The sequence below is a fragment of the Erpetoichthys calabaricus genome, chromosome 14, assembly GCF_900747795.2.
Source record: "Erpetoichthys calabaricus chromosome 14, fErpCal1.3, whole genome shotgun sequence".
Taxonomy (NCBI): Eukaryota; Metazoa; Chordata; class Cladistia; order Polypteriformes; family Polypteridae; genus Erpetoichthys; species Erpetoichthys calabaricus.
Window position 1 is genome coordinate 14,749,796 of NC_041407.2, and position 24,816 is coordinate 14,774,611.

The 24,816-nt window shown below is 42.2% G+C and overlaps 1 protein-coding gene across 5 annotated transcripts in view; it reads right to left on the minus strand.

Moving 5' to 3' along the window:
• Nucleotides 1–4,011: 4,011 nt before the first annotated feature.
• The window catches only part of aatkb (apoptosis-associated tyrosine kinase b), a 770,376-nt gene continuing 749,571 nt past the window's right edge, over nucleotides 4,012–24,816 (minus strand). For all 5 annotated transcript variants that reach the window (XM_051936532.1, XM_028820098.2, XM_051936533.1 and 2 more), the window contains one exon: nucleotides 4,012–4,029. The gene's annotated coding sequence lies outside the window, so the exon portion shown is untranslated. The remainder of the gene's footprint in view (nucleotides 4,030–24,816) is intronic.

A 24,816-nucleotide genomic window follows, 5' to 3' on the forward strand; every position in this document is an offset into this window, starting at 1 on the left:
GTTTTGCCGACGTGCTCGCCTTGCTTGTGTATTAGTGGCTAAGTGAGTTTCTCTCTTCTTGGAGGTTTCGTTTTGCCGATGTGCTTGCCTTGCTTGTCTATCAGTGGCTAAGCGAGTTTCTCTCTCCTTGGAGGTTTCGTTTTGCCGACGTGCTCGCCTTGCTTGTGTATTAGTGGCTAAGCGAGTTTCTCTCTCCTTGGAGGTTTCGTTTTGCCGATGTGCTTCCCTCCGTTGTCTATCAGTGGCTAAGCGAGTTTCTCTCTCCTCAGAGGTTTTGTTTTGCCGATGTGCTTGCCTTGCTTGTCTATTAGCGGCTAAGCGAGTTTCTCTCTTCTTGGAGGTTTCATTTTGCCAATGTGCTCGCCTTGCTTGTCTATCAGTGGCTAAGCGAGTTTCTCTCTCCTCGGAGGTTTTGTTTTGCCGATGTGCTCGCCTTGCTTGTTTATTAGCGGCTAAGCGAGTTTCTCTCTTCTTGGAGGTTTCGTTTTTGCCAATGTGCTCGCCTTGCTTGTCTATTAGCGGCTAAGCGAGTTTCTCTCTCCTCGAAGGTTTCGTTTTGCCAATGTGCTCGCCTTGCTTGTCTATTAGCAGCTAAGCGAGTTTCTCTCTCCTCAGAGGTTTTGTTTTGCCGATGTGCTTGCCTTGCTTGTGTATTAGTGGCTAAGTGAGTTTCTCTCTTCTTGGAGGTTTCGTTTTGCCAATGTGCTCGCCTTGCTTGTGTATTAGTGGCTAAGTGAGTTTCTCTCTTCTTGGAGGTTTCGTTTTGCCGATGTGCTTCCCTCCGTTGTCTATCAGTGGCTAAGCGAGTTTCTCTCTCCTCAGAGGTTTTGTTTTGCCGATGTGCTTGCCTTGCTTGTCTATTAGCGGCTAAGCGAGTTTCTCTCTTCTTGGAGGTTTCGTTTTGCCGATGTGCTTCCCTCCGTTGTCTATCAGTGGCTAAGCGAGTTTCTCTCTCCTCAGAGGTTTTGTTTTGCCGATGTGCTTGCCTTGCTTGTCTATTAGCGGCTAAGCGAGTTTCTCTCTTCTTGGAGGTTTCGTTTTGCCAATGTGCTCGCCTTGCTTGTCTATCTGTGGCTAAGCGAGTTTCTCTCTCCTCTGAGGTTTCGTTTTGCCGATGTGTTCCCCTCCATTGTCTATCAGTGGCTAAGCAAGTTTCTCTCTAATCGGAGGTTTTGTTTTGCCGATGTGTTCTCCTCCATTGTCTATCAGTGGCTAAGCGAGTTTCTCTCTTTTCTCTGCGTTTTCACTTTGGCGACAGAGTCGCTTTCTTTGAGCTTCATCCTGTAGCCTCTCACTTCTGGTGCCAGACAACCAGACAGACAGACACACGTTTATATGTAAGATTATACTGTATGAAGATCATACCACATTTTAAGACAAAATTAAACATAAATGCAGTTCTTTCCAAAGAGTTCACATACTTTTTCTTGCCGTTGTCTATTATAAGCAGGGCTACTTTCCCCAACGTGCTGTCCAGCACAGCTCAAGCGGCCACTCCAATTTGCTTACACCAGTCTGTTTCAGGTGCCCTCTGAGACATTCACTTGTTAATACTCTTGAACTCCACTAGGGGGCTGCACGGTGCCCCAGTGCCCAGAATTGGTGGCGTATGGCACTTTAATGACATTACCTAGAAATCTGAACATCTTTTTTTGCGGTAGTCCTGTGCCGTAAAATTGGATTTCATTTCAACATTTTATAGTTTGAATATTTGCCTTTCATGGCTGCCCACTTTTTTTAATGATTTTAAATGGATGTCTGCCCTTAGTCAAGTAGCTGTCGGCAAGTCCTTTGATGTGACGGAGTGCAAATGAAGTGAGGTGATGAAAAGAGCCGCGTTATGCATCCTGCCACCCCCGCCACGGCATGGCGAGCAGCTTTATTGGACCGATGTCATTAGTAATCCAGGAGTGCCAAGGCTCTGTTTGACCCGGGGGGGCTCCGTCACTTAAGTCTGAGGCACTGCAGCAGTTGTGGAAAGTTTTATTAGTCAGCGCTCTTCTGCCATGTCTGAACTTTGGCATCTACAGACACAAGCAAAGATGAAAGGTTCCAGCCAAGGCCATCACAGCCTCTACTCTGGTAGTTCCAGTGCCTGGGCCCAACTATCAGGGTCATTGTCACTGTGCCCTCCCTCATTTCTGTGTCCACATGTTATTGATTTGGGACATTTGGTTTAAGTCCTCCTGATGTCATCTATCATGGTCAGTCCCCTCAGAATGGCTTCCTCTGTTTTCTAATAAGCTTTGACATTGCAGTGTCATCAGCAGTCTGGTCCTCGATTATATTTGTACTGCTTTTACAATATATTTCTTATTTGTTAGAATTTTAACTTTTGCTTCCCTGGTCCTCCCTGCGTGGAGTTTGTATGTTCTCCCTGTGTCTGTATGGGTTTTCTACTGGTTTTTTCCTCCAACAGTCCAAAGACATGCAGGTTAGGTGCATTGGCGATCCTAAATTGTCCCGAGTGTGTGCTTGGTGTGTGTGTGTGCACCCTGTGGTGGGCTGGCACCCTGCCCGGGGTTTGTTTCCTGCCTTGCGCCCTGTGTTGTCTGGGATTGGCTCCAGTGGACCTCCGTGACCCTGTAGTTAGGATATAGCAGGTTGGATAACGGATGGATGGATGGATAGAATTTTAAATGCTCTGTTGTGTTGCCAGAAAGTACAAAAATGTTTTAGCTTGCCAATAATGCCAAACTGAAAATAACGGAGGTGACCAAGAAAACCAGCAAAAAAGATCACAGCCGAGAGTCCATCCTGTGCTTTGCTAAAACCTATTTGTAAACCAAAAATTAAAGTCAGTGGGTCTGTAATGTTAGCAAAGAGCACAGCTTCTCCCGTGCAGAGGTGTCTTTTGTTTAATCTGCAAATCTGAATTAGGAACGGTGGTCACAGGTGACGTTTCATCTGTTCCCATCAATGATGTCAGATGCCACGACTCCGGCAATACATCATCTAACAACAGGTCTCATAAAATGGCTGTTTGCAAGAACGCCAAGATAGTGTCAGAAAAAAGGTGCAAAGGAAATCCGTACATGAGTCAAAACTATGTTCAGCAAGAAATCAAAGTCAGAATAGAATTCTGCAACCCCAAAAACACTGAATTACAAAAAAAACAGAGCTAGAGGTGTCCATAAAAATGAACTGTAATTATCAGCCATAACACAGAATGCCGTTTCATCTCAGACACCAGGCAGCCAAACCACTAACTCGCTTCTAAAATGGTGAGTTGTGTGGCGCCCTAGTCTATCGTGATTAAGTTCAAGGTGGGGGCCAACTCTGGGCAGAGTGTCAGAATAGAATTCTCCAACCCCAAAATCCCATAAATGCAAAAAAAAAAATGACAAAATGAACTGTAATTATCAACCATAGCAGAGAATTCTGTTTCATCTCAGATGCCATTCACCCAAACCACTAACCCGCTTCTCCAGTTCAGAGTTGTGTTGAGCTGTAGTTTATCTTGTTTGGGTGCAAAAAGGATGCCAACCCCTGGGCAGAGTGCCAGTCTTTCACTGGGGTCACACTTATGTGCAGACCCACTCTTGTTCATACCGTGCCAATGATCCATCAGTATATGTTGAAACACAAGATGCGTACGAGGTTTATTGTGAGAATGATTAACAGGACCAGGAGATGGTCAAGACAGACAGATACGTAGACAAAACAAAGCAAGGGTTCAAAACCTGGAGACCAAAAACAGTAATGAGAAGTTGTAACCAAAAGCACAAATCACTGTTCATTGTTGGACCCACGTCTGCTGGAGACACTTTCTCCCTCAGAAGCCCTCTGAAATTAGGAAGACCCAGGAATCACATCTTAGTTCCAATCTTCTGTTTTATTATTATTTTTTTGATGCTAATAAGTGGAGAACTTGGGGAGACCCCAACACTTCATCTCTTCTTGTCCTGTTTCCTCCACAATAATAAAGAAAGGATATCTAGTGTCACACACGTGTGAGTAGGAGGACGTTGTATGGACCAAGTGAAGGTAATTCCACTCCAGGCCAGGGGGTGGCGGGGTGCGCTAAACCTTCTTCTGTTTTCTCTGCAGACCAAACGTGGGAAAATCTGTCTGACTCATCCCTGAAGACATCACTTCTGGTTCTGGCACCTAGGATGACATCATTTCCAGTTCTGGCACCTAGGAAGATATCACTTCCAGTTCTGGCACCTAGGATGACATCACTTCTGGTTCTGGCACCTAGGATGATATCACTTCTGGTTCTGGTGCCTAGGACAACATCATTTCCAGTTCTGGTACCTAGGACGACATCACTTCTGGTTCTGGCACCTAGGATGATATCACTTCTGGTTCTGGTGCCTAGGACAACATCATTTCCAGTTCTGGCACCTAGGACGACATCACTTCTGGTTCTGGCACCTAGGATGATATCACTTCCGGTTCTGGCACTTAGGATAATATCACTTCCGGTTCTGGTGCCTAGGACGACATCACTTCTGGTTCTACCACCTAGGATGATATCACTTCTGGTTCTGGTGCCTAGGACGACATCATTTCCAGTTCTGGCACCTAGGATGATATCACTTCCGGTTCTGGCGCCTAGGATGACATCACTTCCGGTTCAAGCACCTAGGATGATGTCATGTCTGGTTATGACGTCAGAAGAAGGTCACTTCCGTTTGCCATAGGTCACTTCCGGTCTTGGCATATAAAGCCGCCATTTTTACAACGTATACTCAGTTCACTTTTGGACTCCATCGAAGACACTTCTGTCTACTTTTCAAAACCCAGCGACAGGGACAACACACGGGTGGCTGCCCTAAAACTTTTTCATGATGTTCATGATTTTTAACTTTGTGCAAAACATTCTGAACCTACAAGAAAATGCTAAATTTGTGTTCTCCATTGTATAAAACCACAAACAGAGGCCAGAAAAACCATAACCGACTGCAGAAACATCTCAAAAACGTTCAAAATGAAACCAATTCCTAACAGTAAGGATATGAAGGCTGAAGTGTAGCACCAAAGGAAAGATCTGTGTCAGATGAGAAGAACGAGGGGAACGGCTTGTCTTGCTTTCCCGATGCATGGACGGAATCATCAATGTCCAGGTAGATGGTCTCTCCATCTCTAAGGTCAGACATCCATCTCTAAGGTCCTTTATACTAAATCGCCCATGTAGGGTTCCGGACGTAGTGATGTTATATACAGATAATTGCCTAATTATTCTGATGATGGACAGTAAAAAAGCTTTAATCATCTTGGGATGGATAGTCCATCTGACGTTTGACTCATGAATTGACCATTGATCATTCTAACCTGAGATTATAATGTGAGTTATACACTGGAGCGCTAATCTATCTTGATTAGGTGCAAGGAGGAAGCCAGCCAACCCTGAGCAGAGTGTCAGAATTGAATTCTGCAACCCCAAAAAACCCAGCAATGCAAAAAAACCAGAGCTAAAGGGGTCCACTAGGAAAGTGACCAGATTAAGTATAATGTTCGGCCATAACAGAGAATGCCCTTTCATTTCAGACAGCATGCATCCAACCACTAACCCGCTGCTCCAGTTTTGAGTTGTGTGGACCCATCTTGTTTGGGTGCAAGAAGGGGGCCATCCCTAGACAGAGCGGCAGTCCTTCACTGGGAGAATGAACTAAAGCATGAAACAAGTTCTCTGTTTGAAAATCTGCAAGTAAAGATCTGGAGCTCCGTTACACTTCCTCGCGGCTCCTCTGAGCAAAACGTGCAGTAAAAAGCAGTCTACGCAAAATGCCTGCAGCTCCATAATGGGGATTTGAGAGCTTCAGGACAGTCCCCAATTTGTGAAACCAAAAATCAGAGCTGAATGTTACGCCATAAGTAGCGTGGAAAGATCAGCCTCGACACAGACAGACACCGACTCACAATGTCCAGAACACACACTATTTATTTTTCTTTTCTTCTACGCACGGCACAGTGCACCAATCACCCCCACTTAGGTCCAGTCTTGTAATACTTCTCTTCCTCTTTATCCTTTACTGCCGCCTCCACTCCTCTCTTGCAAGCTCTATCCTCTGCCTCCCGACTCCGGCTCCCCGAATGGAGTGAGGCGGACCCTTTTATGGCACACCCAGATGTGCTCCAGGTGCTCCCAGATGATCTACCGGTAGCACTTCCTGGTGTGGCGGAAGCGCTGCAGTCTATGGCTCTGGAACCTTCCAGGCTCCCCCATGGCGGTGGCCACACACCCCCACAGGGTTGAGCTTCCCAGCTCCGTATCTGTGACCCTGATGCAATCCGGGGCACGCCGAGGAAGAGATTGCCCCTCTCCCGGTCACTGGGGCAAGGTCCCTGGTCGTCTGCCACAGTAGGTTTTCTAACTTGCTGAGCTTTGCCAGCTTATAGCTAATCAACAGACGCGCCAACACCTCATCATCACCTAAACAGCTCCTGTTTCTTCTTTCCAGAGTGAGACGCAGGTGCTTGTCGGCGTCATTTTTCTTTCACGTTTCTTTTCAGCTTGAAAAAATAATGTAATCAGAAGAGGAGGAGAAACGAGAGAAATCTCGAGTGTCGGCTCCTCTTCACAAGTGCTGAAGCTCTCTGGACACAAAGAGTGATGGAGAGATCAAAGTCCCTGCAGCTTTCAAATGGCTTTATCGGTTGTTTCCATCGCCTCTCCTACTGCACTAGGGCTGAAGGTGAAGTGGGGCTGCCGATCTTTGTGTGCTTCACTGCTGACCTCTTCTTGTTTGGGTCCTTGTGTCCTGCTGCTGGTCCTATTGTCTCTCCCTTTGCTGTATGTACTCATGATGTGCATTTGCTGCTTGGCCTTCCTCCTTCAAGATCAGCGTCATCTTGATGTTTCACTGCTGACCTCTTACAGCAGCAGAATTGCCAGTTTTAAATTCACCTTTTAAATGTACGTGAACAGTGGATTCTAAATCTCCTCAGACCCCTTCAATTTCTGCACAATGTATTGCGTTGTAAATTTAATTGTAAATGGATACATTTGCTCTTTTTGCCCTTCAGTCTACGCTCAATAACCCATCATGACAAAGTGAAAGAATGCTTTCAGAAAGGCTTGCAAGTTTATTAAAAATCAAAAACCGAATCCTCCCCTTCATAGAGGTGTTCACACCTTTAATTCAGTATTTTGTAGAAGCCCCTTTGGCAGCAATCCCAGCCTTGAGTCTTCGTAGTGAGCCGCTACCAGCTTTGCACACCTGCATTTGGGCACTTTATCCCATTCTTCCACGCAGATCCCCTCAGGCTTCACTAGCTTGGATGGGAAGCATCTATAAACTGCCATCTTCAGGCTTCTTCACATGGGAATTAAGTGTGGGCTTTGTCTGGGCCACTCCAGGACACTCAGAGACTGATCCCAAAGCCACTCCAGCATTATCTTGGCTCCAAGCTTCAGGTTATGGTCATGCTGAAAGGTGAACCGTCACCCCAGTCTAAGGTGTTGTGCACGCTGGAGCAGGTTTTGTTCAAAGACCACTCTGTGTTTGGCTGCAATCATCTTGCCCTCAGTGCTGACCAGTCTCCCTGTCCCTGCTGCCCATAACAAGATGATGCCACCGCCATGCTTCACCGAAGGTATGGAATTAGGCAGGTGATGGGCAGTGCATGGTCTCCACCAGATATGGTGCTCAGAGTTCTGCCCAAAAAGTTCAATTTTTGTCTTATCAGACCAGAGAATCTTTATCTTCAAGCTGTTAGACTCCGTCAAATGCCGCTTGGCAAACTCCAAGTGGGAGTTTATGAACTCATATTTTGAATCTGTAAACTAATATATGAAGTGAAGTTCTCGATGACCCATCACGTCGATGACAAAAGCCACAATCTTCGAGGACATGCCTCTAACCACACGGAAAACTTCCTAACAACAGGAGAATAAAATAGCAATAGAGCGTGACAAAACAGTGGTATGTAAATGTCCATAATGCTCCTCCTTCTTGATCTCCTCATCCCTCTCTGCTGATCTCCTGAATACTCAGTGCTCTCTCTTTGTGTCTCAATCTTGATGTCCTCTCCTTTCTCGTGTCTCACTGCTAATCCTCACTGCACTCATTTTCTTATCTCCTGAACTCTCCTACGTTTAAGTGATGGCCTCTTTGTGTCTCGTCCTTGATGTCCTCTTCTTAATCAGCTGAACTTCTCAATGCTCCATTTTGTCTGACTGCTAATCTCCTGAGCCCTCGTTGATCTCTTATGTCTCACTTCTGGTCTCTTTGTGACTCCTTCTTGGTGTCCACTTCTCTCCCAACTCACCCCCTCGTGTCTCACTACTTATCCTCAGTACAGCTCTTGTCACACTACTGATCTCCTGAGCCCTCATTGCTCCCCTGTATCTCACTATTGGTCTCTTCGCATCTCCTTCTTGATGTCTTTCTCTCTCTCTTGGTTCATCTCCTTGTGTCTCACTGCTGATCCTCCATAAGCCCCTTAGTCTAACTACTGATCTCCTGAGCCCTCATTGATCTCTTATGTCATACTGACAGTCTCTTTGTGTCTCCTTCTTGATGTCCTCTTCTCTCTCAACTGAACTCCCCTCGTGTCTCACTGCTGATCCTTCATAAGCCCCTTTGTCTTACTGCTGATCTGCTGAGCCCTCATTTCTCTCTTATGTCTCACTGCTGGTCTCTTTGTGTCTACGTCTTGGCATCCTCCTCTCTCTCAGTTCATCTCCTTGTGTCTCACTGCTTATCCTCGGTACACTTCTTTCTTACACTACTGATCTCCTGAGCGCTCGTTGCTCCCTTGTGTCTTCAATGCTGGTGTCTTTGCATCTCCTTCTTGATGTCCTCCTCTCTCTCAGTCATCTCCTCGTGTCTCACTGTTCATCTCCTTGTGTCACACTCCTGATCCTCAATAAGCCCCTTAGTCTCACTGCTGATCTCCAGAGCCCTCATTTCTCAATGCTCTTTTGTGTCTCACTGACGATCTCTTTGTGTCTCCTTTTTGATGTCCTCTTCTCTCTCAACTGATCTCCCCTTGTGTCTCACTGCTGATCTTCCATAAGCTCCTTTGTCTTACTGCTGATCTGCTGAGCCCCCATTTCTTTCTTATGTCTCACTTCTGGTCTCCTTGTGTCTGTGTCTTGTGTCCTCCTCTCTCTTAGTTCATCTTCTTGTGTCTCACTGCTTATCCTCTGTACACTTCTTTCTCACACTACTGATCTCCTGAGCCCTCGTTGCTCCCTTGTGTCTCAATGCTGGTGTCTTTGCATCTCCTTCTTGATGTCGTCTTCTCTCTCAACTCACCCTCTCATGTCTCACTGCTGATCCTCCATAAGTCCCTTTGTCTCACTGCTGGCGTCTTTGCATCTCCTTCTTGATGTCCTCTTGTCTCTTCAGCTCCTCTCCTCTTGTCCGACTGTTGTTCCCCTTAACACTCCATTTTCTCTGACAGCTGGTCTCCTGAGACCCCATTTCTCTTTTGTGTCTCACTGCTCTCCTCCTTGTGTCTCACTTCTGATCCTCAATAAGCCCCTTAGCCTCACTTCTGTTCTCCTGAGCCCTCATTGATCTCTTATGTCATACTGACGGTCTCTTTGTGCCTCCTTCTTGATGTCCTCTTCTCTCTCAACTGATCTCCCCTTGTGTCTCACTGCTGATCCTCCATAAGCCCCTTTATCTGACTGCTGATCTCTTGAGCACTCGTTGCTCCCTTGTGTCTTCAATGCTGAAATCTTTGCATCTCCTTCTTGATGTCCTCCTCTTTCTTGGTTCATGTCTTTGTGTCTCACTCCTGATCCTTAATAAGGCCCTTAGTCTTACTGCTGAACTCCTGAGCCCTCATTTCTCTCTTATTCCTCACTGCTGGTCTCTTTGAGTCTACATCTTGATGTCCTCCTCTCTCTCAGTCCATCTCCATGTGTCTCAATGCTTATTCTCAGTACACTTCTTTCTCACACTACTGATCTCCTGAGCCCTCATTGCTCCCTTGTTTCTCAATGCTGGACTCTTTGCATCTCCTTCTTCATGTCCTCCTCTCTCTCAGTCATCTCCTCGTGTCTCACTGTTCATCTCCTTGTGTCACATTCCTGATCCTCAATAAGCCCCTTAGTCTCACTGCTGATCTCCTGAGCACTCAATGCTCTTTTGTGTCTCACTGACGGTCTCTTTGTGTCTCCTTCTTGATGTCCTCTTCTCTCTTAACGCATCCCCTCGAGCCTCACTGCTGATCCTCCATAAGCCCCTTTGTCTTACTGCTGATCTGCTGAGCCCTCATTTCTCTCTAATGTCTCACTTCTGGTCTCACTGCTGGTGTCTTTGCATCTCCTTCTTGATGTCGTCTTCTCTCTCAACTCACCCTCTCATATCTCACTGCTGATCGTCCATAAGCCCCTTTGTCTCACTGCTGGTGTCTTTGCGTCTCCTTCTTGATGTCCTCTTGTCTCTTCATCTCCTCTCCTCTTGTCTGACTGCTGTTCTCCTTAACACTCCATTTTCTCTGACAGCTGGTCTCCTGAGACCCCATTTCTCTCTTGTGTCATACTGCTAGTCTCTCAGCATCTCCTTCTCGATGTCCTCCTCTCTCTCTCTCTCTCGGCTCATCTCCTCGCATCTCTCTGCTCCATCATGTCCTCTCTTGCTGTTGCCTTTGTGAATCGAGTGACTCCAGACTTCACGTCGCGTTATTTTGTCTGTTGTCCACCCACCCGGCCTGCCCGCCCGGCTACCTCTCGTCTCACAGAATGAAAGTTTAACCTTGCGCGTCTCTCGTTGAATCGCCCTGGCCTTCTGCAAAGTGAATTAGTGAGCAGCGTGCTCGCCTCGCAATGTGCCTCTCTGGGTCAGAAAGAAAGAGCGATAACAGCGGGATTTAATAGCATTCGCTTTTCAATTCCGGCAATGGAAAAATAGATTTCCTCTTTTTTTTTTTTTTTTGTGCGAACTTACATTTTTCATTATAAAAAATATAACTTCCCATTCACCGCAGCCGAATGCAGGCCGCACGTGCTTCTCCACAAGGTTAATTGAGATGATTGTAGTAAAAAAAAAAAAAATCCCATTAAGTTACAAAGTCTACGAAGGGACAAGATATCTCGGCTTTACTCCCACCCCGACTGTGTGCAAAATTAATCAATCCATTCATTAAGAGGCGTATTAATTATGCATTTTTGGCACTCTTGGGTCACTTCGCTGTTGTCGATTTGCCGTTTTCAAGATTCCCTTGAGTGGTGAAGGCAGCAGGAAGACGAGCCAGACGGGCGTAAACAGGGCAGCGCAATCGGTGCGTCCTCTCGTCTCATTACTCTCCTGTGATGTGTGGCGTGTGCAAACTTCTACGAGGGCACACAAAACCAAGGGGGTGGGGGGCACATATCAGCCCTGAACTACAACAGTGCTGGCCTCAATCAACCAAAGCTTCATGACTCCAGTGGGATATATCAGCACTGGCCCCCTCATCCAGCCCACCCACTGAATCCAGCCGAGAAGCTCAAAGAATAAATGAGCATCCATGCAAGCTCACCTGCCTGCACCTCACCCACTGGGGGTGGCAATGACAGATGGTGGCTCCTCAGTTCAGTGGACGCCATGCCACCCTCCTCGAGTCTCACTGCTGCCCTCCACTGGCATCACCCCATGTTGTCATTTTCTGAGAATCTCTTCCTATCTCATTGGTGATCTCCACGTGTTCACTCAGCAGGGCCGTCTTAACGAATGGGCGCAATGGGCACTGGCTGGGGGCCCCAGGAGCAGAGGGGCCCACGATGTCTCTGATGCCTATGGATGTTTGTGTTTTGCTATTGAAACAGGGGCCTCAGCGGGGGTCTATTATGCTGTTAAGACGGCCCTGAGAGTCGCTGAGAGTCATGCTGATCTCCTGTCAGTTGTGGTTCATTTGCTCTACTCTCCTTGCTTGCTTGTTTTTTAATGTTGTTCTCCTCATGTCTTGTTTCTGATCTCCACTAGTCTGACTGCTCCCTGGTGTCTTACTGTTCATCTCCTAAAGTCTTGGTGCTGATCTCTTCATATATTTTTCCTGGTCATATTCTGTTTCATGGCTGACGTCCGCTAGTCTCACAGCTCTCTCCTGTTTTATATTTGGTTTCTTAATACTCTGTCACTGATGTCCTTGTGTCCCACTGCTAACCTTCATTAGACTCTCGGGAGATGATATTGATCTCCTCATGTCTCACTGCTTATCTCCTTTATCTCTTTCTTGATCTATGTCTGTCTTACTGCAGATCTCCTCATGTCCTTTTTCTGATCTCTGTTAATCTCACTGAAGAGGTGATGCTGATCTCCTCATTTCTGACTGCTAATCTCCTCGTGTCTCACTGCTGACCTCCTTGTATCTCATGGCTGATCTCTAACTATTCTCACAGCTCAGTTGTCCATTGTTGGTCTCCTTGTGTCCCACTGTTGATTTCCATTGGTCTCACTGAAGATGATACCAATCTCCTTGTCTCACTGATGAGCTCCACGTCATTCTTTCTTCATCTCCTGCTGTCTCAGGGCTGATCTCCTCATGTTTCTTTCCTGATCTTAGTTTTGTCTTGTTGCTGATCTCCTTGTATCTCATGACTGATCTCCACTATTCTCACCACTCAGTTTTCCAATGTTGGTCTCCTCGTGTCCCACTACTGATTTCTTTTGGTCTCACTGAAGATGATTCTGATCTCCTCATTATTCTTTCTTGATCTCCTCTTGGTTCAGGGCTGATCTCCTCAAATCATTTTCCTAATTTGAGTTCTGACTTGTTGCTGACCTCCTAATGTCTCAAGATCTCCTGTTCACTTATTGGTGCTTTACACCAGCGTCACTGTCCACTGGAGTTTTAATGCTGATCTCCTCATCTTTTGTTGCTGACCTCCTTATGTCCCACTGACAGTTTCCAATCATCTCCTAGATGATGCAGATCTCCTTACACCCCATTGCTGATCTGTTTATATCCATCTGTAGACGATGCTTGACTCCTCATGTCTTTTTTCTGATCTCCACTAACCCTACCTCTTCCCTGAAGGTTTACTATTAATCTCCTCATGTCCTTTTGTTGATTTCTATTAGTCGCACTGAAGATGATGTTGATCTCCTCATGTCCCACTGCTGATTTCCTTTGGTCTTGCTGAAGATGATGCTGATCTCCTCATTATTCTTTCTTCATCTCCTCCTGTCTCAAGGCGGATCTCCTCATATCTTTTTCCTGATTTTAGTTCTGTCTTGTTGCTGACCTCTTTGTGCCTCAATGCTGATCTCCATTATTCACACTGCCCAATTTTTCATTGCTTTTCTCCTTGTGTCCCACTGCTGACTTCCATTGCTCTTTCTGAAAATGACGCCTATCTCCTCATGTCTCACTGATGATCTCCACATCATTCTTTCTTCATCTCCTCCTGTCTCGGAGCTGATCTCCTCATATCTCTTTCCTGATCTTAGTTCTTGTCTTGTTGCTGATCTCCTTGTATCTCATGGCTGATCTCCATTATTTTCACCGCTCGGTTTTCCATTGTCGGTCTTGTCATGTCCCATTGCTGATTTCCATTGGTCACACTGAAGATGATGCTGATCTTCTCATTATTCTTTCTTGATTTCCTCCTGTCTCCTGTTCATATCTCTTTCCTGATCTTATTCTGTCTTGTTGTCTCCTGACCTCCTTATGTCTCATAGCTGATCTCCGCTAGTCTCATTGCTCACTTGCCCTATACTGTTGATCTCCTGACTTCTCATTACTGATCTCCATTAATCTTGATTAAGATATGATGTTCTCCTCATGTCTTGTTGTTGATCTCCTTATGTCCCTCTGCTAGCAGTCTCCCAGAAGATGATGCTAATCTCCTCATGTGTCCAACAGAAGATGATGCCAGACTGTTTCTGATCTCCACTAACCTCATCTCCCCCCGATGATCTCCTCCCGTCTTGTTGCACCACTGAAGATGATGTCAGTCAGTCAGTCACTGTCTTGTTGCTAATCTTTTCTTGTCTCTTTCTTGTCTCCTATCTCACCATCCTTATTTCCCTTACAGGTTAGCCTAGTATAATTGTGGGTCTTTTCATTATTATGCCCATGATGAACTTGTGCCCAGTCCAGGTTTGATTCCAGCCTGATGCCCTTTGCTGCCTGTGAAGTAGATAAGCAGGTCAGACAATAAATGGACCAACTGATCTGATCTCATGATGTCTCACTGCTAGTCTCCTCCAGCCTCACTGCCCCCTTATGGTTTACTGTTGATCTCCTCAAGTGCCACACTGCTGATCTGTTGTCCCTCTGTCAGTCTGCTAATCTCCATCAATTTCCCTGAAGATAATGGCTAATCTCCTCATGCCCCCACCGCTCACTGATCTGCTTATATCCCACTGAAGGTGACGCTAGTCTCCTCGTATCTCATTACTAGTCCTGACTCCTTGGACAGGTCACCTGAGGAGAGTGTCCCTCTCAGGTCTGGACCCAGGGGCGTTACAATATGTACAGATGATGAGAAGCAGACATTTTGGGTTGTAAGCAGAAATTGTGACAAGTGTTACCTCAGGGCTAACTGGCTTGTAGCAGCCAAGTGTTCCTACTGACGTCGCTTTGTAATCATCTGATGTCTGCTCTTTACTGGACTGTTCTCCCACTGATACAGGACATGAGGTCTACCTGACAGCTGATGTCTTATCAAAAAGCAATCCTCTTGCTCAGTAAAACAGGTCTAGACATTTTGAGTAGGTCAGTTGCTGCAACTGTGAGATTATAGCCCTTTTAAAAAAGATAACTGTTCACGGAAAAAGGAGTAATTATTAATTAAAGGTAGGCAGGCTTGCCCTTTTCAGCGGATCGCCGCAATCCCCATTCACGGCGGACTTTGCTCGTCTCTATTTCGAGATACGGTAGAAGGCGAGCCCGTTGCTGGGAGAGCGATTTCACGCGGAGCCCGTTAATTTATTATTCAAAGGATGTCCTATTTCTCGGGCGCTTTCTGCTAGGGAGAAATTATCTGCTTGGTCGAGTTGGGTTTGAGGAGGGGCGGTGTGTGCGCGCGAGCGAGAGCGAGCATGCGGAGAGAGAAAAAAGAGGGAGACGCTTTGTTTAAGTGCTTGTGCGGACTTGCGCTTTCACGTGCACGCTTACGGGTGCGCAGAAGGAGCAGTCACGCACACGCGCGTGCAGTCACGCTCCCGCTCTTTTTCTTTTAATGCCTTCCATGGACGTGTTTGGGATTTATAGAGTGCAAATAAAGCCAAATCAGATTGCGTTCAAAGCCCTAAATTGATTTCGCCTTTCATGGACAGTCTAGACAGAACAAGACTCTAACAATGAGGTTATTGATCCTTCCCCCCCCACCCCATTCACCTCGCTCTCTTAAAAAATGCGTTTGCTATGATGTGTCTATCCGATGGGGGAGAGAATATCAGATAGGAACAGCCTGCGACTCAAGTTTATTCTCAGCTCCCCAAGGAGCCCCGAAGCGCCAAGATTAGGCTGCTTGAGATATAACACAGAGGAATTCCTTTAAAAAGAGGTGTTTATAAAGATAAATAAATAGGAATAAAATTTTGCATCCATAAATGGCATTTTGTCTGCTTAGATTCACAACACAGACGTGACAGCTCCCTTGTGTCGCAGAGACAGCTGGCAAACGTCACAGAACCTTTGTGCACTGACCGTTGCTCCTGTGCAGCTGGCAAAACTTGAGACCCCCTCAAAGCTCCATTCGGACCACTTCCATACCTATAGGCATTGCAGATGAGACACTTGAAGGGTCCACAGTGACAGGGTGACTGTTATTTCATAAGCACTTCATTGTTAAAAAGCTTGAGATCAGAATAAGAAGGTTAATGGTGACAATATTAACACAACTCCGTCAGCTCACTTAGAACTCTTGACCTTTTATGTAGCTTCACATATCTGACTGAGGGTGGTCATTTTGGAATTGAATTCAATTTAATTATACATGGGGAGGGCTAGTTTACTTTTCTTTGCACTGGGGCGAATTAAAGTGGACGCTGAGTGTAGATAGATAGATAGATAGATAGATAGATAGATAGATAGATAGATAGATAGATAGATAGATAGATAGATAGATAGATAGATAGATGTAAAAGGCACTAGATAGATAGATAGATAGATAGATAGATAGATAGATAGATAGATAGATAGATAGATAGATAGATAGATAGATAGATAGATGTAAAAGGCACTATATAATAGATAGATAGATAGATAGATAGATAGATAGATAGATAGATAGATAGATAGATAGATAGATAGATAGATAGATGTAAAAGGCACTATATAATAGATAGATAGATAGATAGATAGATAGATAGATAGATAGATAGATAGATAGATAGATAGATAGATAGATAGATTAGCATAGTTGGCAGGATTACATAGATAGATAGATAGATAGATAGATAGATAGATAGATAGATAGATAGATAGATAGATAGATAGATAGATAGATAGATAGATGTAAAAGGCACTATATAATAGATAGATAGATAGATAGATAGATAGATAGATAGATAGATAGATAGATAGATAGATAGATAGATAGATAGATAGATTAGCGTAGTTGGCAGGATTACATAGATAGATAGATAGATAGATAGATAGATAGATAGATAGATAGATAGATAGATAGATAGATAGATAGATAGATAGATGTAAAAGGCACTATATAATAGATAGATAGATAGATAGATAGATAGATAGATAGATAGATAGATAGATAGATAGATAGATAGATAGATAGATAGATAGATAGATAGATAGATGTAAAAGGCACTATATAATAGATAGATAGATAGATAGATAGATAGATAGATAGATAGATAGATAGATAGATAGATAGATAGATAGATAGATAGATAGATTAGCGTAGTTGGCAGGATTACATAGATAGATAGATAGATAGATAGATAGATAGATAGATAGATAGATAGATAGATAGATAGATAGATAGATAGATAGATAGATAGATAGATAGATGTAAAAGGCACTATATAATAGATAGATAGATAGATAGATAGATAGATAGATAGATAGATAGATAGATAGATAGATAGATAGATAGATAGATAGATAGATAGATAGATAGATAGATAGATGTAAAAGGCACTATATAATAGATAGATAGATAGATAGATAGATAGATAGATAGATAGATAGATAGATAGATAGATAGATAGATAGATAGATAGATAGATGTAAAAGGCACTATATAATAGATAGATAGATAGATAGATAGATAGATAGATAGATAGATAGATAGATAGATAGATAGATAGATAGATAGATAGATTAGCATAGTTGGCAGGATTACATAGATAGATAGATAGATAGATAGATAGATAGATAGATAGATAGATAGATAGATAGATAGATAGATAGATAGATAGATAGATGTAAAAGGCACTATATAATAGATAGATAGATAGATAGATAGATAGATAGATAGATAGATAGATAGATAGATAGATAGATAGATAGATAGATAGATAGATAGATTAGCGTAGTTGGCAGGATTACATAGATAGATAGATAGATAGATAGATAGATAGATAGATAGATAGATAGATAGATAGATAGATGTAAAAGGCACTATATAATAGATAGATAGATAGATAGATAGATAGATAGATAGATAGATAGATAGATAGATAGATAGATAGATAGATAGATAGATAGATGTAAAAGGCACTATATAATAGATAGATAGATAGATAGATAGATAGATAGATAGATAGATAGATAGATAGATAGATAGATAGATAGATAGATAGATAGATAGATAGATAGATAGATGTAAAAGGCACTATATAATAGATAGATAGATAGATAGATAGATAGATAGATAGATAGATAGATAGATAGATAGATAGATAGATAGATAGATAGATAGATAGATTAGCGTAGTTGGCAGGATTACATAGATAGATAGATAGATAGATAGATAGATAGATAGATAGATAGATAGATAGATAGATAGATAGATAGATAGATAGATAGATAGATAGATAGATGTAAAAGGCACTATATAATAGATAGATAGATAGATAGATAGATAGATAGATAGATAGATAGATAGATAGATAGATAGATAGATAGATAGATGTAAAAGGCACTATATAATAGATAGATAGATAGATAGATAGATAGATAGATAGATAGATAGATAGATAGATAGATAGATAGATAGATAGATGTAAAAGGCACTATATAATAGATAGATAGATAGATAGATAGATAGATAGATAGATAGATAGATAGATAGATAGATAGATAGATAGATAGATAGATAGATAGATTAGCATAGTTGGCAGGATTACATAGATAGATAGATAGATAGATAGATAGATAGATAGATAGATAGATAGATAGATAGATAGATAGATAGATAGATAGATAGATGTAAAAGGCACTATATAATAGATAGATAGATAGATAGATAGATAGATAGATAGATAGATAGATAGATAGATAGATAGATAGATAGATAGATAGATTAGCGTAGTTGGCAGGATTACATAGATAGATAGATAGATAGATAGATAGATAGATAGATAGATAGATAGATAGATAGATAGATAGATAGATAGATGTAAAAGGCACTATATAATAGATAGATAGATAGATAGATAGATAGATAGATAGATAGATAGATAGATAGATAGATAGATAGATAGATGTAAAAGGCACTATATAATAGATAGATAGATAGATAGATAGATAGATAGATAGATAGATAGATAGATAGATAGATAGATAGATAGATAGATAGATAGATAGATAGATGTAAAAGGCACTATATAATAGATAGATAGATAGATAGATAGATAGATAGATAGATAGATAGATAGATAGATAGATAGATAGATAGATAGATAGATAGATAGATAGATAGATTAGCATAGTTGGCAGGATTACATAGATAGATAGATAGATAGATAGATAGATAGATAGATAGATAGATAGATAGATAGATAGATAGATAGATAGATAGATAGATAGATGTAAAAGGCACTATATAATAGATAGATAGATAGATAGATAGATAGATAGATAGATAGATAGATAGATAGATAGATAGATAGATAGATAGATAGATAGATAGATAGATAGATAGATAGATAGATTAGCGTAGTTGGCAGGATTACATAGATAGATAGATAGATAGATAGATAGATAGATAGATAGATAGATAGATAGATAGATAGATAGATAGATAGATAGATAGATAGATAGATGTAAAAGGCACTATATAATAGATACATAGATAGATAGATAGATAGATAGATAGATAGATAGATAGATAGATAGATGTAAAAGGCACTATATAATAGATAGATAGATAGATAGATAGATAGATAGATAGATAGATAGATAGATAGATAGATAGATAGATAGATAGATAGATAGATAGATAGATAGATAGATAGATAGATTAGCGTAGTTGGCAGGATTACATAGATAGATAGATAGATAGATAGATAGATAGATAGATAGATAGATAGATAGATAGATAGATAGATAGATAGATAGATAGATAGATAGATAGATAGATAGATAGATGTAAAAGGCACTATATAATAGATAGATAGATAGATAGATAGATAGATAGATAGATAGATAGATAGATAGATAGATAGATAGATAGATAGATAGATAGATAGATAGATGTAAAAGGCACTATATAATAGATAGATAGATAGATAGATAGATAGATAGATAGATAGATAGATAGATAGATAGATAGATAGATAGATAGATAGATAGATAGATGTAAAAGGCACTATATAATAGATAGATAGATAGATAGATAGATAGATAGATAGATAGATAGATAGATAGATAGATAGATAGATAGATAGATAGATAGATAGATTAGCATAGTTGGCAGGATTACATAGATAGATAGATAGATAGATAGATAGATAGATAGATAGATAGATAGATAGATAGATAGATAGATAGATAGATAGATGTAAAAGGCACTATATAATAGATAGATAGATAGATAGATAGATAGATAGATAGATAGATAGATAGATAGATAGATAGATAGATAGATGTAAAAGGCACTATATAATAGATAGATAGATAGATAGATAGATAGATAGATAGATAGATAGATAGATAGATAGATAGATAGATAGATAGATAGATAGATAGATAGATAGATGTAAAAGGCACTATATAATAGATAGATAGATAGATAGATAGATAGATAGATAGATAGATAGATAGATAGATAGATAGATAGATAGATAGATAGATAAACAACTTTTAAATAGTAATTATAGAATTCTTGATTAGTAAGGGAAGTCACGTTTGCAACAGCCCCCTTATTAACCCTAATGATGGCATTGCTGGGGAGTAAAGAAAAATCAACAATGCCATGTCAATGCTAACCCAGCGATGACAGACGCAGTCACTGAGCACAAAGTAATCTTCAGCCAAACAAGACAAGAAGAACAGGACACTCCAAGCAAGCTGCATGTCCAGGATGGAGGCTAACAGGACAGAATCTAAAAGAGATTTCTTTCTTTCATCATGAAAATGTGAATGGGTGAGTATTTTGTGTTTAATTAGTATCCTCACAAAACTGTCACTTTTTGAAACAGGCCACGAGAACAAAGAATTGAAAATCAAAGGCTCATCAAGCATCCAACCTGCTGCATTAAAACCTCATTTGAAAATAAAGTGCCAAGTTGGAAAAAAGCAGCCCAGTAGAATTTTGGTAACATAGAAAAACTGGTTTTAGAAATGTCTATACGAGCAGCAGCTTGTTGAACCCAAATCCTCCCACACTGAGAAAAACCAAGTGCATCTAACAAGGTGAATGAGAAACACCTGAGACTTCAGAGAAAATTTCAATAAGCCCAGGGCATCCATCATCTACAGGTAATAAGGTGGTCACTGAGTGCACATTGAAGGATAGGAAAGGCACTAATATTAGATAGATAGATAGATAGATAGATAGATAGATAGATAGATAGATAGATAGATAGATAGATAGATAGATAGATAGATAGATAGATAGATAGATAGATAGATAGATAGATAGATATGAAAGGCACTATATAATAGACAGATAATGGATGTGAGATGTACCACGTACATATGTATAAATATATATATAGATGCCAGCCAGAATTCAGACCATGCCCTTCTGACTGCTTAGAGCACTGGCACAGCCTCGATGTTTCCGGGTTTTTCCATGGTTGCCGATGTCCAGACTGTGGTCACTGAGTGTCTCTTTCCTCACAACTGTGAAGTCCATTTCAGCCTCTTAGTGTGGTGTGGTTCTCTGCCAGATCATTTTTGATTTTTATGTCCCAATGTCTTTGCTGTGTTTCATTTCAGTGACTCAGTGAGTCAAATGTCAAGCTTCTATTTTGGCTGCTAGTTTTTGTTTCCCAGAAGGAGCTGCAGTACATTCCAGAAGTACTGTGATGGAGTGGCAGAGTTGTCACCTATCTTGCTCCAACAGAGACGCAGAATCGGATTTTGACGGACTGAAAATGGTTCCATTGGCGATTCCATTGGCACCGTTGATCATGCTCAGGAGTGCTCTCTGGAGGCCCGTCCGGTACATTAGTGCTGCTCACCACTTTCCTGCGTCACTCCAGGGGGTCCCATTGTTCATTGCCGTTAAACAGCAGAGCCCATATTTCATTGCCGTGTAAGAGGAGGATGCCGTCATGGGTCTGAGTCAGGACTTTTCATTTTGCTGACATGTTTTTATTGAGTAAAGAGCCCCGTGTGCTTTGCTTTTCAGTTCATTAGTTGCGTGATTAAAAATTTGCCGTTGCACTTTGCTTAACTTGAGGTAAGTGGAGTTTTTTCAGAGCCTCATTAGCTGTGGTATTTCTGGTTGTTTTGTTCTGTAAAACCCCAGCCCTCATTCCTGCTCTGACTCTTGGGGGCTCATTCATAACACTGATGTGCCCCTCTTATGTTTGGGCAACAGAGTTTGGACTTCTGCTTCAGGAAAGCTCAGGCCATGATAGGCATCAGATGCCTCCAGAGCCACAGCAAGTCGATGTTAAAGACAGAGGAGCTCAAAGATTTGCTTTGCTTTGATCTTCACACTCTGCTTGTTTTTGGTTCAAATCAATTTAAAGATGTCATTGAGTTTGAAGAAGTAACCCAGCATGGCCAGTCGACTCCAAGATGACAAATCTCCCCGACATTCATGGCGTGTGGCATGAAAATCAAGGCAGTCTCCTCAGGACTCCACCTAAGTGGAGACAGTTCGACAGATGACCTCACGCAGACCCCTCGAAAACTACGCTTATCAGCCTTCAGCTCTCTGGCTTATGCTTTATTTTCTATTATTTATTGTATCATTTTTCCAATGTTGGTTATATTTATGTATTTTTTATTACAATTATTCTTTTTATTCAGTGATTTATTTGCTGTCTATGTGTTACTTGAGCTCCTGTGTTTTTTGTGTTTTGTAGGTGGAACCTTCCGAGGGGGCGTGGCCACGCTGACATCACAGCTGAAGCACCGCCCTCTGCCTTTTATATTGTGAGCCTGAGGAGCCGATCCTTCAGTGGATCATTAAGGTTTGTTAAGGGTGCATCCATTGTGAGTCTTGACTTTCGGGACTATTTGGGTTCTGTTTCTGGTTATTAAATATTGGGTTTCAGCTTGGATCTTCTTCACAAATGTAACATTTTCACTTTCCAATGACCCATAGCTTCTTTTTGGATTCCTGTTCTGCCTGCCAGCTGTTATTTAATATTAACGTTTTATATAAAACTATTTCCCCCCAATCCTTGCATTGCTCAATCCCCTTCTAAACAATCCCAGGAGAAGTCCTCCTCTCTTTCTTACAGGAAAAAGCCCAAATTATTAGTTTACCGTACTGACCTGGAAAGGAAGTCAGTCAAAAATCTTATGAGTAATGACCAGGAGATAAAGACATAGTCGATAGCAGGCAGGGATCGATGCCGGAGGTCAGAAAGAAAGGCTACAAGGCCAAACCGCTAACCATAACTCAAAATCAAAAGTATGATGGTAGTTTCTATTGCTGGGAGTGAGGAAAAAAAAATAATTAAGCCAATCTCAGAGAAGCTGGGAGCGGGGCCGCAGAAATAATTTGTTTTTGCTAAGGGGTGCTGCCGTCTAGAAAGACTACACGGTATATGTTCATGGTACACACAGGCCTCCATGACCGACATCCAGTACACGTGTGGTGAGAAACGAGTTTTCGTGTCTTGCCGGTTTGCAAGACTCTTCTGTCAATCCTCCGGTAAACGTTTCCCGATTGTTCGGTAGACGTTGTGCCAGTTCAGCAACTGCACAAAGTTCATATCGCTTCATTGCCAAAATGACCTTTCCAAACCGTAAATGATTTGCTAACAATCTGGAGCATGGACTTCAGTAAATCTCTTTATCAGTGCAACAAAGGACCGTTTTGTGTTCAAAAGAGATCTCTCGTTACCGAGTGACCTCACAGGTAACAAAATGCAAATGGAGAAAATTTCAGTCAGGGTCTGCTGTCCATTAGACCTTTCAAATGATGGTTGTGTAGGCCGGTGGATCTCAACCTCAGCATTCTGAATTATGAACACTGTGTGTAAAGAAAGCCAGCAGCTTGTCGTGACAACAGAGCTCATGAGCAGCCTGGATTTTGCTGTCAGTGTGTTGGCGCTCACATATACGCAAACCCCATGTGCCAATAAACACAAACATCTCCAGTAAACCCCACCGGAAACCAGCCAGTGCACTTGATACTTATTAGGTTACTGGTGTGGTGGACAGCCGGTGCCCTTGCCCAGCCAGGATGCCGCCACAGTGCTCAGGACATAACCTCTCCTGGATTGTTAGGTGGCACCCCCACTGGGTTGGTACAGCTTCACGGATTTCCAGGGGGCATCTTGGGAATTGGAGTTTGGTGGCTCAGCCCTGTTGGGTTCTGGGGGGTGCTGCAGGGACTCCTGAGCCCCACGTCATCAGGATCGGAAGTGCTTCTGGACCAACCCTACTCCCGGGGATTACATAAAAGGAGCCAGCTGCTCCAGGAGCCAGAGTTGGGAGGGAGAAGACAACACTTTCTGGAGGAGGAGTGGAAATGGACAGAGGGAGAAGAAGAGAAAGAGAGAGAGAAGGCAAAGGCAGAGAGTGCTTTGTGCTTACCTTATTTGTGCTTTGTACTATGGCTGAATTGTGGGAAATGCCTAAGGAAGAGTTTCCCACAAAATAATAAAACCTGTGTGCTGTGCATGACTTGCGCCTTGTGTCTGTTTGGATTGCTGGATCGCAACCGTGAGGTTACCCAAGTTATATAAAAACAAAAAAATGGGCTTACCTTACAAGTTTAATCTTCCAAAAAAATTATTGTGTTTATACCTGCAATGGACTAACCACGGTTTAGAGGCCACCAGTTCAGACAGTTCAAACTTTGTGGCGTCACAGCGTGCATTCATCACCTTCGTAAGCTTTGAAACCGCTCAAAATGGAATCGACTATATAATGGAGTCAGCAACCATTTCTGAAGGATGGTTACTAACGTGACAAATCACTTCCCAATCTGACAGCCTGGATTGTTCCCCTCCTGCTGCTGTGTGCACACGACTAGTGGTGAACGAGTGACATCGTGGATAATACAGAGGAAACAATCAGCAAGTGCAGACGCAGGAATATTTCTCCTGAAAAACAAAAAACAAATGTTTTCTCATGCAAGTTAAAAAATTTTGAGTCCCCTGTATAGTCCATGGAGTTATCTCCAAGTCCGGCCATGCTAATACGCCATTATGATCCCAATATAAAGGGGTGCTGCAGCACCCTCAGCCAATAGATTTGCTGCAGACCTCCAGGATTCCATTCCATTGAGGCGGTTGTCACTTTACTGTATGTTATACATCAGTGACAACACCTGGTTACACTATGGTTAAGATTAGGCTTGGGGGAGGACTCATC